A 16,312-nucleotide genomic window follows, 5' to 3' on the forward strand; every position below is an offset into this window, starting at 1 on the left:
AATGGAATATTATGCAACCATCAAAAGGAATGAGATCTTGCCATTTGTAATGGTGTGGATGGAACTGGAGGGTGTTATGCTGAGCGAAATAAGTCAATCAGAGAAAGACATGTATCATATGACCTCACTGATATGAGGAATTCTTAATCTCAGGAAACAAACTGAGGGTTTCTGGAGCGGGGAGGGTGGGAAGGATGGGGTGGCTGAGTGATAGACATTGGGGAGGGTATGTGCTATGGTGAGCGCTGTGAATTGTGCAAGACTGTTGAATCAAAGATCTGTACCTCTGAAACAGATAATGCAATATATGGTAAGAAAAAAAAAAAAAGAAGATAACAGGAGGGGAAGAATGAAGGGGGGAAAATCAGAGGGGGAGACAAACCATGAGAGATGATGGACTCTGAAAAACAAACTGAGGGTTCTGGAGGGGAGGGGGGTGGGAGGATGGTTTAGCCTGGTAATGGGTATTAAAGAGGGCACGTTCTGCGTGGAGCACTGGGTGTTATGCACAAACAATGATTCATGGAACACTACATCAAAAACTAATGATGTAGTATATGGTGATTAACATAAGAATAAAAAATTTTAAAAAAAGATATAAAGAGAATTGAAATAAGTAAAAATTGAAATAAAGGAATATCAAGAAGACAAAGAATTGTTCTTTGAAATGATGAATATAATTAATAAATCTTAGCAAATAATTTAAAGAAAAGGTAGAGAATATGCAATTTGTCAATATCGGGAGTGATAGAGGAGGTATCAGGGAGGAAGCTACTTAAAATATTAACAAAATAAAAGGATATAATGAAAACTTTATGTTGATTAATTCAATAAACTTTTAAGAAATAGACTAATTCAAGATCACTACTTTTAAAAACTGGCAAGAAAAATTACCAAATGTTCATGATATTGTATCTGTAAAAATTAAATTCTCAATTGGAAGTATTTTCACAGATAAAACTTGACATTTCATTTATGAAATCTCTAAAACATGAAAGGAAAAATAAAATCTTACAGAAATTCTTTTAGACTAAAAAGGAGGAGGGCTCATGCTCAAAGAAAACAAAAAAGGGTACATGTCCTTCACATTCACTGAAGACATGGAGTGTGGTGCAATGTGGTGGCTACAAATATATACTGAGTCATCAATTGGAATTAACACTTATTCTACTCTAAGACTTTGTTTATCCATCCAGTAGCAGAAACAATTATGGGCAATACAAGCAAAAGTTTAGAACAGCAAATAGTCCATCAATTTTGCCCATCTAAATTTGTTTCCCTTGATTAAGGTACACGTTTTACTGCTATTATAGCTCGGAAACAAGCAAGGTACTCCAATAACACATGTATAACACATCTGTTTTCAACCTCAGAGTTATCATTTCATCAAAAAAATAGAATGAACAATTTAAAATTTCTGCTACTGAAACCATGAGGTAAAAAGTGTTTAACAGGCTAGCTGAGTCAAATAAACAAATATGTTTTTAGTAGAAATATGATAGTTGTAATGTGTGGTTGGGTTTAGCTGGATAGATCTTTAGGATTGGGAGATGGGAATGGGTGATTGAGACTGTTTATACTTTTTCCATCTCACAAAGGTTTTATTTGTCTTACCTAATCTGGATGTCCAAGACTAAGGGTTGTATTTATGTGTTTAAATCAAAGGAGATATTAATGAACTAGATATGCTATCCATAAACTAAATATAACATTATTTATACCTAAGGGGACTTTAGTGTGGATCTAAATCTCACCCCACATATTCAGATTAGTACTAAATGTGAATGCACGCCCATTGTCTTAAAAGCAGCGGAAGCCCTATAATTCTTTAGTTATCAAATCTTTCAAGATCTTCCAGGGGTGGGGCAAAGGGGAGGTCCTGGAAATACTGATTCTATTCCTTGCTTAATGAGAACACTGTATACTCAAACCAAAACACCCTACCAAAGGAGAGAAAATATGAGTTAAGATGGAAAGTCAGTGGAAACCAAGAGAAATTACAGCAAATGGTCATGAAGCTTTTTTTTTTTAATTTATTTATTTATTTGAGAGAGAGCGAGAGCAGTGAGCAAGTGGGTGAAGACAAGGGAGAGAATCTTTCAAGCAGACTCCCCACAGAGCACGGAGCCCAACTGGGGACTCAACATGGGGCTCAGTCTCATGACCCATGAGATCATGACCTGAGCCAAAATCAAGAGTCAGACACTTGGCTGTCTGAGCCACCCAGGTGCCCCTGATCATGAAGCTTTTATGTATCCTTAATTCACAGAAAAGAGGGAATAATTAGAGCATTTTAAAGCAAGACATCAATGCACTATATTGGCTAGTACACAGTACATTTGCTCAGATCTGTGCTAACAGCTGATGCAGATAGAAGCCACTTGACTTATTTTATCTAAAAAATGGGAAATTGAACTATACTGATTAATGGGGACCAACTAAAACTCGGTTCAAATAATGTAGAGAAAAGATGTGACATGCTACCCACTGATGATTTAGTTAACTAGTAGTCAGTTGGTCAGTTGGAGTGATCATCTGATGTCTGTTTTTTGGTCCATGTTACTATATCTTCCCCAAGTGATATGAGAGAAATATAATGTACCACAAATTTGCTTGTGGTTATAATGCTTTCAAATAAAATGGAAATGATACTCAGATAGTCTTACAGAATGATGTGATAACTACTATTCACCAATGATGTTCCTTTTGGGGGCACTTATGGGAAGTCTTTTGATACCCATACTGTGGAATATGCCAAGTAGAGTTTCCAGGAATTACCATGACTTTTGATGAATACTGTGTACTTAAATTTACCAATGTGAAAATTGCTACACCACATATGTATTGTCATAATGAGAAGAATTGTTTAACCAAAGTGGATGATAAAGGGAGTAATTTTCCAGGAGACTGTTTGCAAATAGAACTTAGTTGAGGAAGATGAAGGATTTGTGAATGGATAAGAGAAGGTTCAGACGTGAAAGAACATTGTGGCCATTAATAATGATGAAGGAAGATTTGTACCATTTCTCAGGGAAGGAAATCAGGAAATCTAATCACTATGAAATCTCATTTCCTTAAAGGTCATTGGCCAGGTGTATTAGAGGTTTATGCCAGGGAGATGCATTTATGGTTACAGTGTGGCTTTTGTTATTGTTCTCAAAGTACCCAGGTACTACATATAAAAAGAATGACTTCCCTTATGGTTCAAACTGTCAGGAAAATAATATTGAGAGTTAACATCATGTTAATCACAATTGGGAAGAAAATGGGTAGAATTACATAATATTATCTGAAAGCCTGTGTTGATAAGAACTTGTGCTATATTAGAAATAATGTTATGGTTATCTTCAAACACCAGGTAGAATCTAAAGGTTTTTATTTGTTTAGGTTTTGTTTGTTTGTATGTTTGTAGGAGATTTGTTTTTGTTTTTGTTTTTAAATGGCCTCTAGTAATCATCCCAGGTATTGGAATTATGTGTACATAAAATAAGTACATGAAAGGGAAATGTATATTATAATTTTAACTTATGTATGATATGTCAAATGTTATATGAAAGTCTATATTTTACTCTATTAACCTTAGTAAATAAAAAACAACTTCTTGTCCCAATCAGAATGAGAAAATGTTTTGAGATTTATTTGAAAGCTTGATTAAACCCTTGATGTCATACATACATACCAATACAGATGGGTCAAGAGTTGGATTTAGAAAAATCACACATACTTCCATTAACATATGCAAACAATGTGTCCAAATAATCCTTGATGACCAAGAGAATGAACAATCAAGTTGAAAAAAAATTCAAAAGACCTATGAAGGGATATAGCCATTACTAAAATGATTTATAACAAGAATACTTCCCATTTTCCACTAGATGGTTCAAATCCTATTGGCCATTGGAATGTTTAGAGACTTGTGTATATAAAACATTTCAGGAAGCATTTTTAGAAAACTGGTTTAAAGAGAAATTATGAAATGATACATAGAAATGATTGGCAAGGAGATATTGACCAAGATCAGTGGGTGGACTGGGAAAGAAAGCTAACAGGTGGGCTGTGATTTATTCCCTCCTACTTTGGAAGTGCAGAGGCAATAACTAAAGTAGATCAGACCTCCTTGTAAATAAGCTAATAGCATTCACAAATGGAAATATGTATATGAGAGCTCTTTTAAATAAATGCATTTTGGCAAGAAATGGCTTGTCTATCTGGCTCTTTTATGATAAATAAGCCCAGATTTTAGAGATTGATAGAACTTGGCCAGCTGGAGAGTGAAAGTTAGTCAAGCAGATGGAGTAAAAATACTAAAAGTCACCTTTATCTAACAGTAATTTTGTGGACACATGGTTAAGTGTTCATATTTTCACATCCCAATGTGGGAGAAAGGAACACTTAAAAACTGCTTCTGATGGGTTTTGGCTCCTCCAGAATGATATGATAACAAACAAAGTTTGAAAACTTTGAATAGTTCCCAAAGTTTGGTGTTAGAAATGATCTATGATTTATGTGAGTCTGTTTTGACAATTCAATCATTTTATGTTAATGAACCAATGTTGGTTTGATGTTTAAAAAATCAATGTAAATTAACACATTAATAAAATAATGAAGAAGGAAAATATCATTTCAGTAGCTGCAGGAGAAACATTGACAAAATTCAACATATTTTCATAATAGAAATATGACTATCAGAAATATTGAAATAGAAAGGGACTTTCTCAAGTCAATGAATATTTTTTAAAAAAATCTATACCTAATATTATACTAAATGGTGAAATAATGCATATTTTCCCTAAAGACCAGGATGTCTGATCCCACTACCTCTTTTCAACATTACCGTAGATCTCATAGCTGGTGAATATAGTATGAGAGAAAAAATCATAAAGATTGGAAAGGATGGTTTTAAGTAGGAAATATAAAACTATTTACAACAAAATTACTATAACTAATAACACAGCACACAAAAACTAATTCAAAAAGCAACATAAACCCATATGTAAAAGATAATGACATAAAGGATACTATAAAAAATCATGAGGAAATATTTTCATGACCTGGAGATATGCAAATATTTCTTACATGGGACAGGCACAAAAAAGCACCAACACAAAGGCAAATCAAACCAAATCAAACCAATAAACAAATATCCTGACGAATACAGCTCATTAAACAAAGTCATTAGGATTATAATGATAGGAATAAATATCAGATAGGAATAAAGAATATATGATATATATCTGATACATTACTTGTATCCAGACTACATAAACTAAGCCACAACTGTTTTAAAAAAAGATAAAAATGCTATTTCAAAAAAGAATGGTGTAAGCCTTCTAATTCACAAAAATGATATACAAATGTCTAAAAAGCACATGGAAACACCATTAGTCCCCAGAGAAATGTAACTGTAAGCTTTAAAGAGCTATCACACATGAACTATCATAGCCGAAATCTTTAAAACCTCACAACACTAATGTTTGTGAGACTCTGGGACCATTGTAACTTGCATGCGTTTTATAAAGGTCTTTGAAGAAATATCTGACATTTTCATTTAAACTAAACATACACCAAACCTATCACCAAATTATTTCAATTCTAGCTGTTCAGAAAAAATAAATGAAAACAAAAGTCCATGAAAAGGAAATGAAAACATATGATCATCAAAATACATTCACAAGAAAAGTAAAGCAGCTTTATTTAAAATATTTACAGCTTGAAAATGCTCCAAATGCCCATTAATAGCAGACTGGATAAACACAATATTCATAATAGACACTTTATCCTACTACTACTACTATTATTATTATTATATCTGGGGCAGTCAAGGAGCAATGTTTATTTTACATGGTTTAGCCCTTTTACAAAGTTAACATTATTATATGTGTAATTTATAAACAAAATACAACAGTTTTAAGAAAAAATACAGTGATTTATTTCAAATGTTTATAAAAGTTTAAAGGATGTTTTGGGCTCCACTATAATTTAGGAATTAATTTTGTTGAAAATTCAATTGATTTATGAACACTAATATATTCTTGCCTCTCTGGAAACTAGGACTATAAAGAAAAGTGTAAGGTTAAAAATGCTCTCTATTCATGTTAATCTCATCTTCACTTAAATAATATTATTTAATTAGATTGATTTAGAAGTAAAAATATATAAATGATATCAGAATAAATAAGATTTAATTTTAGGAGAGTCTGTATTGGAAAGAACAGAAAATGTAGAAATATTGTAAGGCATTCTGCAACAACATTGTTATACCTTACTCTGGCACAGCTAACTTCATGATGTTAAAGACATTTGCTTCATGAAATTCTCCAAGGTTTATATTCACTCTATTAGAAAAACTTTGAAACCCAGTGCACATTTTCAGTGCCCTAGGTAAATATCATTGTATCTGATATTAAAAATATACTCCAAAAGACACCAATACCAACAACAAAGTCAAAAGAAGCTAATACAAAATATTCAGTGTGCATTTTAGATATCTTTTCCAAAAGTTTCTATTTTATATTCAATTTCATGGAGGATGGTTTCCTTAGCAACTAACACTCTTGCCACATATTTCTTTAATAGAGCATTACTTTAAAAATAATGGTTTTTTATGTGGCTGAAAATGTGAGATTTTTACCACTTGTTAAAGTTATTATCCATTATTTTTAAATATCATTGACATAATTACAATTTAACACCTGTGGGGACTTAAACCTGGTGTGGTGTATGCTGAAGAAACTTATCTTCTAAAATTGTCACCTTTAGGAAAAAAGTAGAGAACTTGCTGAAATTGTGAATGGAATCTTTCTTTATTGTCCATATTCACAGCAAAATGTATTGTAAAGGTAATGAAACTGCTGCTATAGCAGGCTTGAGTTATGATGATAAATAAGGCTCCCTGAAAAAGATGAAAATTCTCATAAATACACCTTGACTGCACTAAAATATGTATTATCCTGCATCCTATTTTAATAGAACTGGAGATAAAATGTATAGAATGTGTTTATATATATGCATACAAATCCACATAATGGCCATTTTATTTATTTTGGAAGTTGTTTATATAATATATCACTTTGTGTTTACTTAGGTGCATAAATGTCTTCAATGTCTTCAGTGTAAACTCTCTACATATACATACATTATATATATAATAAATCCTTGTCAATTTATTTTTTTAGGTTTAATAATGGCATAGTGGTTATAGAGGTATGGAGATCCAAAGTAACATTTGTTCCCGCTCTCTCTCTCCTTATATATGATGTTACTTTGGACCTCCATCCCTATATAACCACTATGCCATTGTTAAACCTAAAACAAAAATGACAAGGATTTATTATTACCATCAAATAATGTAAACATATTCAAATTTACTGAATTGTCTCAAAGTTGGCAGAATAGAACAACCAACAGTTGGTTGTTCTATTCAGCATCTAAACAAGGTCCACAAATTGCATTTGGTTGTTATGTTTTATTTTATAATGCTCCTCACTTCCTATTTTCATTCTCATCCTTTTTCACAGAACAGTTAGTAAAACTGGGTCATTTGTTCTCTAAAATGTCCTATATTCCAAATTTGGCTGCTTTCTTCTTCATGGTATTATTGAACCTGTTCTTCTATCCTCCATATTTCCTATAAACTGGAAGTTAAAGCTGGAAGTTTGATTAAAGTTCAGCTTTTTTTTTTAAGTGAAAAGCATTAATAGATGATGCTGATCCTTCTTATTGCATCGTATCATAAGGTACATGGTATTTGGGGTCCCACTTTCGGTGATGCTAAGACTGAACAATGGGGTCAGTGGATCCCTCCATTATAATATTCTTCATTAGCCTTTCACCTAAAAATTAAAATTGTGCATCACTTGCTCAATTGATGACCCGTTTTCTCATTAGAGGTTACAAAAGGGGATTTTCAATTCCATTGACTGGAATTCTGTAAAGAAAGACCTTCTTTATCAGCCATTGATTTTCCTGGCTATAGTTCCTACAGGAAAGACAAGATTAGAAGAATTTTTTTTTAAGATTTTATTTATTTATTTGACAGAGAGAGACTTAGCGAGAGAGGGAACACAGCAGGGAGGAGTGGGAGAGGGAGAAAAGCAGGCTTCCTGTCAAGCAGGGAGCCTGATGTGGGACTTGATCCCAGGACCCTGGGACCATGGCCTGAGCCAAAGGCAAACGCTTAACAACTGAGCCACCCAGGTACCCCAGAAGTGTTTTTTAAAGAAGATAGAAAAAGAATGTAAAAATTCACAATAGAGAAAGAAAGATATAAAGGTGTAAATATGAAGAAATTTACCAAGAATCCCTAAGGGAATAGTAATCAGAAACTGATGAGAATCCAGAGTACACATTTACTAATTTTCTGTGACAAAGTGATAAACAAAATGCAATGAATGAAACAACCACATAACATCCTCAGTGTAAATTAAGAAAAATTTTCTGATAAACCAAAGGACTTGATTATATACATTTTATAAAATGTCATATTATGGTACTGAAATAGACAATACAGATATAGACTCAGGTTCATATGAAAACTGTGGATGGCATTTCAAATCACTGAAGGAAAAATCAGCAGAGAAAAGTGACATGAAACTGTCATCTTTCCTTTACTACCTATATAAAACTATATACTCTTATATTGAGTATTTACACCATGACAAAAATAAAAAAATAAAACAAAAAGAAATCACTAGCTGTACAATGGGTAGACAAAAACATTATAATTTTGTGTTCAGCATTTTTCTAAATATACCATATAAATCAGACACCTTAAAATATGATTTATTGAACAGATATAATTATAAAACTGTGTAATATAAGATATACCATTAGTAATGATATGAAATACTTGAAAATGAATGGAAAAATAATGGCAAATGGCTTAGTTTCCCTTTTATTATTATTATTAGTAGTAGTAGTATTTTAAGTAGCTGGGCATGGAGCCCAACATAGGTCTTAAATTCATGACCCTGAGATCAAGACCTGAGCTGAGATCAAGAGTCAGTTGCTTAACCAACTTAGCCACCCCAGGTGCCCCCTCTAATCATTAAAACAAAAAAAATAATTTCATTGAAAATTGTCCAAAACAAGTATTAGAAACTAAGTCAAATCAAAAGAAGAAATGCAGGGGTGCCTGGGTGTCTCAGTTGGTTGAGCAACCAACTCTTGATTTCGGCTCAGGTCATGATCTCAGGGTTCTGAGATCAAGCTCTGCATGGCACTCTGTGCTCAGTGGGGAGTCTGCTTGAGGATTTTCTCTCTCTCCCTCTTTCTCTGCGTCTCCCCTCCATGTGTTCTCTCTCCCTCTCTCAAATAAACCTTAAAAAGATAAACAAAAAAAGAAATGCAAATCATACCTATTAGAAAATATCCTTATTTACATTGTTAATTACCACATAATACAAATGAGATGTTTTCTACTATAAGATAAACCAAAGTTTAAGATATTGAAAACCACCACATTTTGGGGATTTATTAGAATATATATTCTTATTCATGCTTAGGTGTGTACTTTTATCTTTTTTGAGCATCTCAGCCTTGTCCTATACCATGGGAAGTTGAAAGCAATGGTAATAATATCAATATTATCAGTAATAGCAAAGTATCAAAATAAACAACTATAATTTATTGAAGGCTTATGTACCACATTTTTCCAAGGACTTCATTTTTCTCAACTCACTTAATACTCAGAAATACTTGATGAGGCAAATATTCTTATCATCTCCATTTCACAGACTAAGAATCTAAGACACAAAGTGTTTAAACATGTTTTTCTAAGGTCACATAACTAGTAAATGACAGGAATGAGATTTTAATGCAAAGCAAGTTCTGCTAACCACTGTACCACACTGAGAGGATGTAAAAGTGAGTTAGAAATGCATAACATCCCCAATGCTATCAAAGTAGAAATCAGCCACAAGAAAAAATCTGGAAAGAATACACATATATAGAGGTTAAATAACATGCTACCAAACAATGAATGGTTAAACCAAGAAATCAAAGATGAAATAATAAAATACATGGAGACAAATGAAAATGAAAACATAACAGTTCAAAATCACTGGGATGCAGCAAAAACTGTCATAAGAGGGAAGTCTATAGCAGTACAGGCCTACCTCCAAGAAACAAGTAAAATCTCAAATAAACCTAACCTTATATCTGAAGGAGCTAGAAAAAGAATAATAAACAAAACCCCAAACCAGTAGAGTAAGGAAATAGTAAAGACCAGGGCAGAAATAAACAATGTATAAACTAAAAAGAATAAAACAGAGCAATAAAAACAGGAGCTGGTTCTTTGCAAAGATCAACAAAACTGATAAAACTTTAGCCAGATTCATCAAAAAAAAACAAAGAAAGAGTACTCAAAATCAGAAATGGAAGAGGAGAAATAACAATGAACAACACAGAAATACAAAAAAATGAAATAGAATACTATGAAAAATTATATGCCAACAAATAGGACAACCTAGAAGAAAGGGATAAATTCCAAGAAACACATAACGTCCCAAATTGAATCAGGAAGAAATAGAAAACTTGAATAGGCTGATTACCAGCAATGAAATTGAATCAGGAATCAAAAAAGTCCCAACAAACGAAAGTCTGGGACCAGACAGCTTCATAGATGAATTCTATCAAACATTTAAAGAACAGTTAATATCTATCTTTCTCCAACTATTTACAAAAGTACAAGTGGAGGAAGGTTTCTAAATTTATTCTATGAGACCAGCATTATTAGCGAACTGAATCCAACAATATATTAAAAAATCATTCACCACAGTCAAGTGGGATTTATTCCTGGGATGTGAGGGTGGTTCAATGTTAGCAAAGCAATCAATGTGATACATCACATCAACAAAAGGAAGGATAAAAAACATCGGATCATTTCAATAGATGCAGAAAAAGCATTTGACAAAGTACAGCATCGATTTATGATAAAAACTCCCAACAAAGTCGGGTTTAGAGGGAACATACCTCAACAGAATAAAGACCATACATGAAAAACCCACAGTCAACAACATACTCAATGGTGAAAAACTGAGAGCTTTCCCCCTAAGATCAGGAATAAGACAGGGATATCCACTCTCACCACTTTTATTCAACATAATACTGGAAGTCCTAGCCACGGCTATCAGACAACAAAAAGAAATAAGAAGGATACAAATTGATAAAGAAGAAGTAAAACTTTCACTATTTGGCAGATGACATGATACTATATATAGAAAACTCTAAAGACCCATCAAAAGACTTCCAGAACTGATAAATGAATTTGGTAAGTTTGCAGGATCCAAGATCAATATACAGATATGGTAGTTATATTTTTTAACTTTTTGAGGAATCTCCATACTGTTTTTCAGAGTGGCTTGTAAAGCATAGGGGGAAAAGGGAAAAAGAGGCAAACCAAGAAACAGACTCTTAACTACAGAGAACTCACTGATGGTTACCAGAAGGCAGGTGGTTCGGGGGATAGGTTAATAGGTGACGGGGATTAAGGAGTATACTTGTGATGAGCGCGGGGTGTTGTATGCAAGTGTTGAAACGCTAAATTGTAAACTTGAAACTAATATTACACTGTATGTTAACTAACTGGAATTTAAATAAAAACTTTTAAAAAAAGTCCATACTACCCAAAGCAATCTACAGATTTAATGCAATCCCTATCAAAATACCAATGGCATTTTTCACAAAACTGGAACAAATAATCCTAAAATTTGTATGGAGCCACAAAAGATCCTGAATAGCCAAAGCAATCTTGAAAAAGAAGAACAAAACTGGAAATATCACAATCCCAGATATCAAGATATTCCACAAAGCAGTAGTAATTAAAAAGTATGGTACTGGCATAGAAATAGAAAAATACGTCAATGGAAAAGAACAGAGAACACGAAAATAAATGACTATATAGTAAATTAATCTTCGACAAAAAAGGCAAGAATATGCAATGGAGAAAAGAGTCTCTTCAACAAATGGTGTTGGGAAAATTGGACAGCAAAATGCAAAAGACTGAAACTGGACCGCTTTCTTACACCATACACAAAATAAGCTCAAGATATATTGAAGACCTAAATGTAAGACCTGAAACCATAAAAATCCTAGTAGAGAGCACAGGTAGTAATTTCTCTGACATTGGTCACAACATCATCTTCCTAGATATGTCTCTAAGGCAAGGGAACCAAGAGCAAAAATAAACTATTGGGACTACATCAAAATAAAAAGCTTCTGCGCAGCAAAGGAAACAATCAACAAAACTAAAAGGCAACCTAGAGAATGGGAGAAGACATTTGCAGATGATATATCTAATAAAGGGTTAATATCCAAAATATACAAAGAACACCTAAAATTCAACACCCAAAAAACAAATAACCCAGTTAAAAAATGGGCAGAAGACATGAATAGACACTTTTCCAAAGAAGACATACAGATGGCCAACAGACACATGAAAAGATCTTCAACATCACTGATCATCAGGGGAATACAAATCAAAACTATAAGGAGATATCACTTTACACCAGTCAGAATGGCTAAAATTAACAGCACAGGAAACAACAGGTGTCGGCAAGGATGTGGAGAAAGGGGAACCCTCCTACACTGCTGGTGGGAATGCAAACTGGTACAGCCACTCTGGAAAACACTATGGAGTTTCTTCAAAAAGTTAAAAATAAAACTATCCTATGATCCAGCAATTGCACTACAAGGTATTTATCCAAAGGATACAAAAATACTAATTCAAAGGGATGCATACACCCTGATATTTATAGCAGCATCATCAGCAATAGCTAAACAGCCCAAATGTTCATCAAGTAATGAATGAATGAAGAAGGGGTAGTATGTGTGTATATATATACATATATATATATATATATATATATATACCCAGTGGAATCTTACTCAACCATAAAAAAATGAAATCTTGCCATTTGTAACAATGTGGATAGAGCTAGAGAGTATTATGCTAAGTGAAATGTCAGTCAGAGAAACAAATACCATATGATTTCACTCATATGTAGAATTTAAGAAACAAAACAAAGAAACAAAGCAAAAAGAAACAAACCCCCAAAGAGACTTAACTATAGAGAACAAACTGATCATTACCAGAGGGGAGGTAGGTGAAGGGATGGGTGAAATAAATGAAAGGGATTAAGAGTATACTTATCAATATGAGCACTGAATAATGTATAGAACTGTTGAATCACTATATTGTATATCTGCTGCTAAACGAATACAACACTCTATATCATCTATCCCAGAAATAAAATTGAAAGAAAGAAAAAAATGCAGAAGATTACCCTATGTACAGTTGTAGAGGTAGAACTATAGTGTATGTATGCATACAGAATATTTACAAAGTTTCAAAAGTTATTATTTCTAGATATTTTAGGCTGAATTTTTGACAGGAATTAGAATTCATCCTGAACATTTCAAATAAAGAGTCTTCATGGAGACACTTCCTACAAAATCTGGGAATACATTGTCAGGGATAAAAACAAGGGATGGGCATATGCCTAGAAAACTACTGCAGTGGGAAAATATCACAGCCCTTTTGCTGAAGAAGCAAGGATAGTAAATATTTTTACTGGAGCCCAGTGACTATTGGCAACACAAAGATGGATACATGTACTGAGAGAGACATGACACAGAAGGGAGAGCAGAATTACTCCAGTTTCTGGCAGTTTTTCCTTCCTTTCTTCTTCTTTCTTCTTCTTCTCCTTCTTCTTTTCTTCTTGCCTCCCTTTGTCGTAACATGGCCAGAAGTCCTCAGCAGTATTGGGATGGGTTGGGGGAAGGAGATGCTGCCAGCAGGGATTAGTCTTTCTGAATACTGAAGAGAGTGGATGTGGGCAGAAAACTATGTCTGGGAGCTAGGTGGGAAGGGTATCTAAAACAGTGAATATCCAGCACATTAGTAACTAAAGAATTCCATTTTTAGAAATTTTCTGTTCTTAAATTGTTTATTAGATATTTATTATAAAATTCAAATAAGTAACATTTAGCAACATTCTAAATCCATTAGAGCATAACGCTCAAAATGTGGAACTCTGTAAAAATATACTGTAAAATCATTAAGTGACAACTTTGGATGTACTAGTTTCACTGATTTTTCTTGGACCCACTTATGATGATAAGCAGCAGGATCTCATCTATTTACAGCATTACTGATAGCAGCAAGATTGGCCTCATTGATATTCTTAGATTGATTATGAATCTATGAATTAAAAGAATTTTTAAATAATTTTCAAGTTAATGGCAAGCATTTGGAGCCATCTCTTTATAAATTATGAAGTTATTTTATTACCTAATGGATATAATTTCTAAATTAAAATGACTTAATTATCATTTTCTCCATTACTAATAATACTCTTGTTTAACTTTATCTTTATAATATTAGTTTCACTTTGTATCCATCTGGAATTACATTTCTTTTTTAAAAAAATTTTATCAAAGGTCTTAGAAATATGAATTATGTCTTTTTCTTAGGGATTTTCTTTTAGAAGGTATTTTAATTGATTGGTACCATTTTCCCAAATGAGGTGATTTATCATCCAAAATGTAGTAATCTATTTGGTTCAATATACACTTTTAATTATGGTTCATCTTTGGATTTCTTCCATTACAATCTAGAAAAGTAGAAGGTTATCTATTACTTGACTGTCAGAAAAATATATTTGCATATATTACAATGGGTAATTTGAAGCATTAATCAAAACCATCATAGACTTTTCGTATTCAAAATTGGCTATAGGGGCACCTGGGTGGCTCAGGCATTAAGCGTCTGCCTTCGGCTAGGGCCATGATCCCAGGGTCCTGGGATCAAGCCCTGCATCAGGCTCCCTGCTCAGCGGGAAGCCTGCTTCTCCCTCTCTCACTGCCCTTGCTTGTGTTCCTGCTCTCCTTGGGTCTCTGTCAAATAAATACATAAAATCTTTAAAAAAAAAACATAATTGGCTATAGAAGTAGCATAATAGCATTTTTTTGCCTTAAAATGAATATCCCCTTATAATACACATAATATTGGTTTAATGCAAACAGTGATTTTAATGAATGGTATAAAACTTAATTATTTCTGTGCATCTTCAAAAGAAAAATTATTACTTTGTAAGTCCTTATTGCTCTTTTAATTAGATAAAAAATAGCTTAGATTGAAAAAAATACTAGTCAAAATGCTTACATTATAACATAGCAACAATAATACTAGCAAATATTGATAATCATAAGAATTACCAGACAATACTGGATATTGAAATTATCACCAAAGATATTTAAATAAAAATGAAAAGGAAATCACATGAAAGCAAGAAAAAATTACTAAGGTGATTTAAGAATAAAGACCCTGGAGGAAGAGCAAGATGGCAGAGGAGTAGGAGACCTAAATTTCGTCTGGTCCCAGGAATTCAGCTAGATAGTGATCAAACCATTCTGAACACCTACAAACTCAACAAGAGATTGAAGAAAAGAATAGCACCTACTCTCTGAACAGAAAAGCGACCACTTTCGGGAAGGTGGGATGTGCGGAGAAGTGAATCTGAGGCTATATTCGGGAAGATAGACCACAGGGGTTGGTGGGGAGCTTCTATCAGTGGCTATGGGCAAGTGATAGAGCAGCAGAGCACAAAATCAGAACTTTTAGAAGTCTACTCCGCTGAGGGATGTTGCTCCAGTGGCTAAGCAAGGGGTGGAACGCTCCCTGAGACAGTGTGGTTTCAGGACCCTCGAGGTCACAGAGAGACTGGGGGTGCTCAAGTGTGGCAGAGCTCCCAGGTATAGGAGTGGGGAAGCTGGTTGCAAAGACAGAGCTGAGGAATAGCCTCTCAGCTCAGGGTTGCCATAAACTGTGATCCATGGCACAGTTGGGCCACTGCTCTTTGAGCAGGGACCCAACAAGCGGCAGATCCGGGGAGACTCCCCTTCCTACCCCGGGAGGAGCAGTGTGGGAGCGCTCTGCAGGAATCTGCTGGGTTTGAGACTCCACATAGGGTCATATGCCAGAGATAGAAATGCTCAGTCACAGGCCGGGTGAGCACAGAGTGCATCCAGAGACTGGGGAGTTGGGAGTGATTGCTTTTCTCTGAGGACTCACTGAGGAGTGGAGCCCTGAGCTTTCAGTTCCTCCGGGGCACAGATTGAGAGGCCACCATTTTCATTCTTGTCCTCCAAAGCTTTACAGAAAGCGTTCAGGGAACAAAAGCTACCAAGAGAAAACCTGAGCAGATTACTTAGCCTGGCCCCTGACAAGGGCGGTGTAATTCCGCCTCAGGCAAAAACATTTGAGAATCACTGCAACAGGACCCTCCCCCAGAAAATCAGCAAGAACAACCAG

The sequence above is a fragment of the Callorhinus ursinus genome, unplaced genomic scaffold (genome assembly GCF_003265705.2).
Source record: "Callorhinus ursinus isolate GAN/ISIS: 27379988/994484 unplaced genomic scaffold, GSC_fseal_2.0 scaffold54, whole genome shotgun sequence".
Lineage (NCBI taxonomy): Eukaryota > Metazoa > Chordata > Mammalia > Carnivora > Otariidae > Callorhinus > Callorhinus ursinus.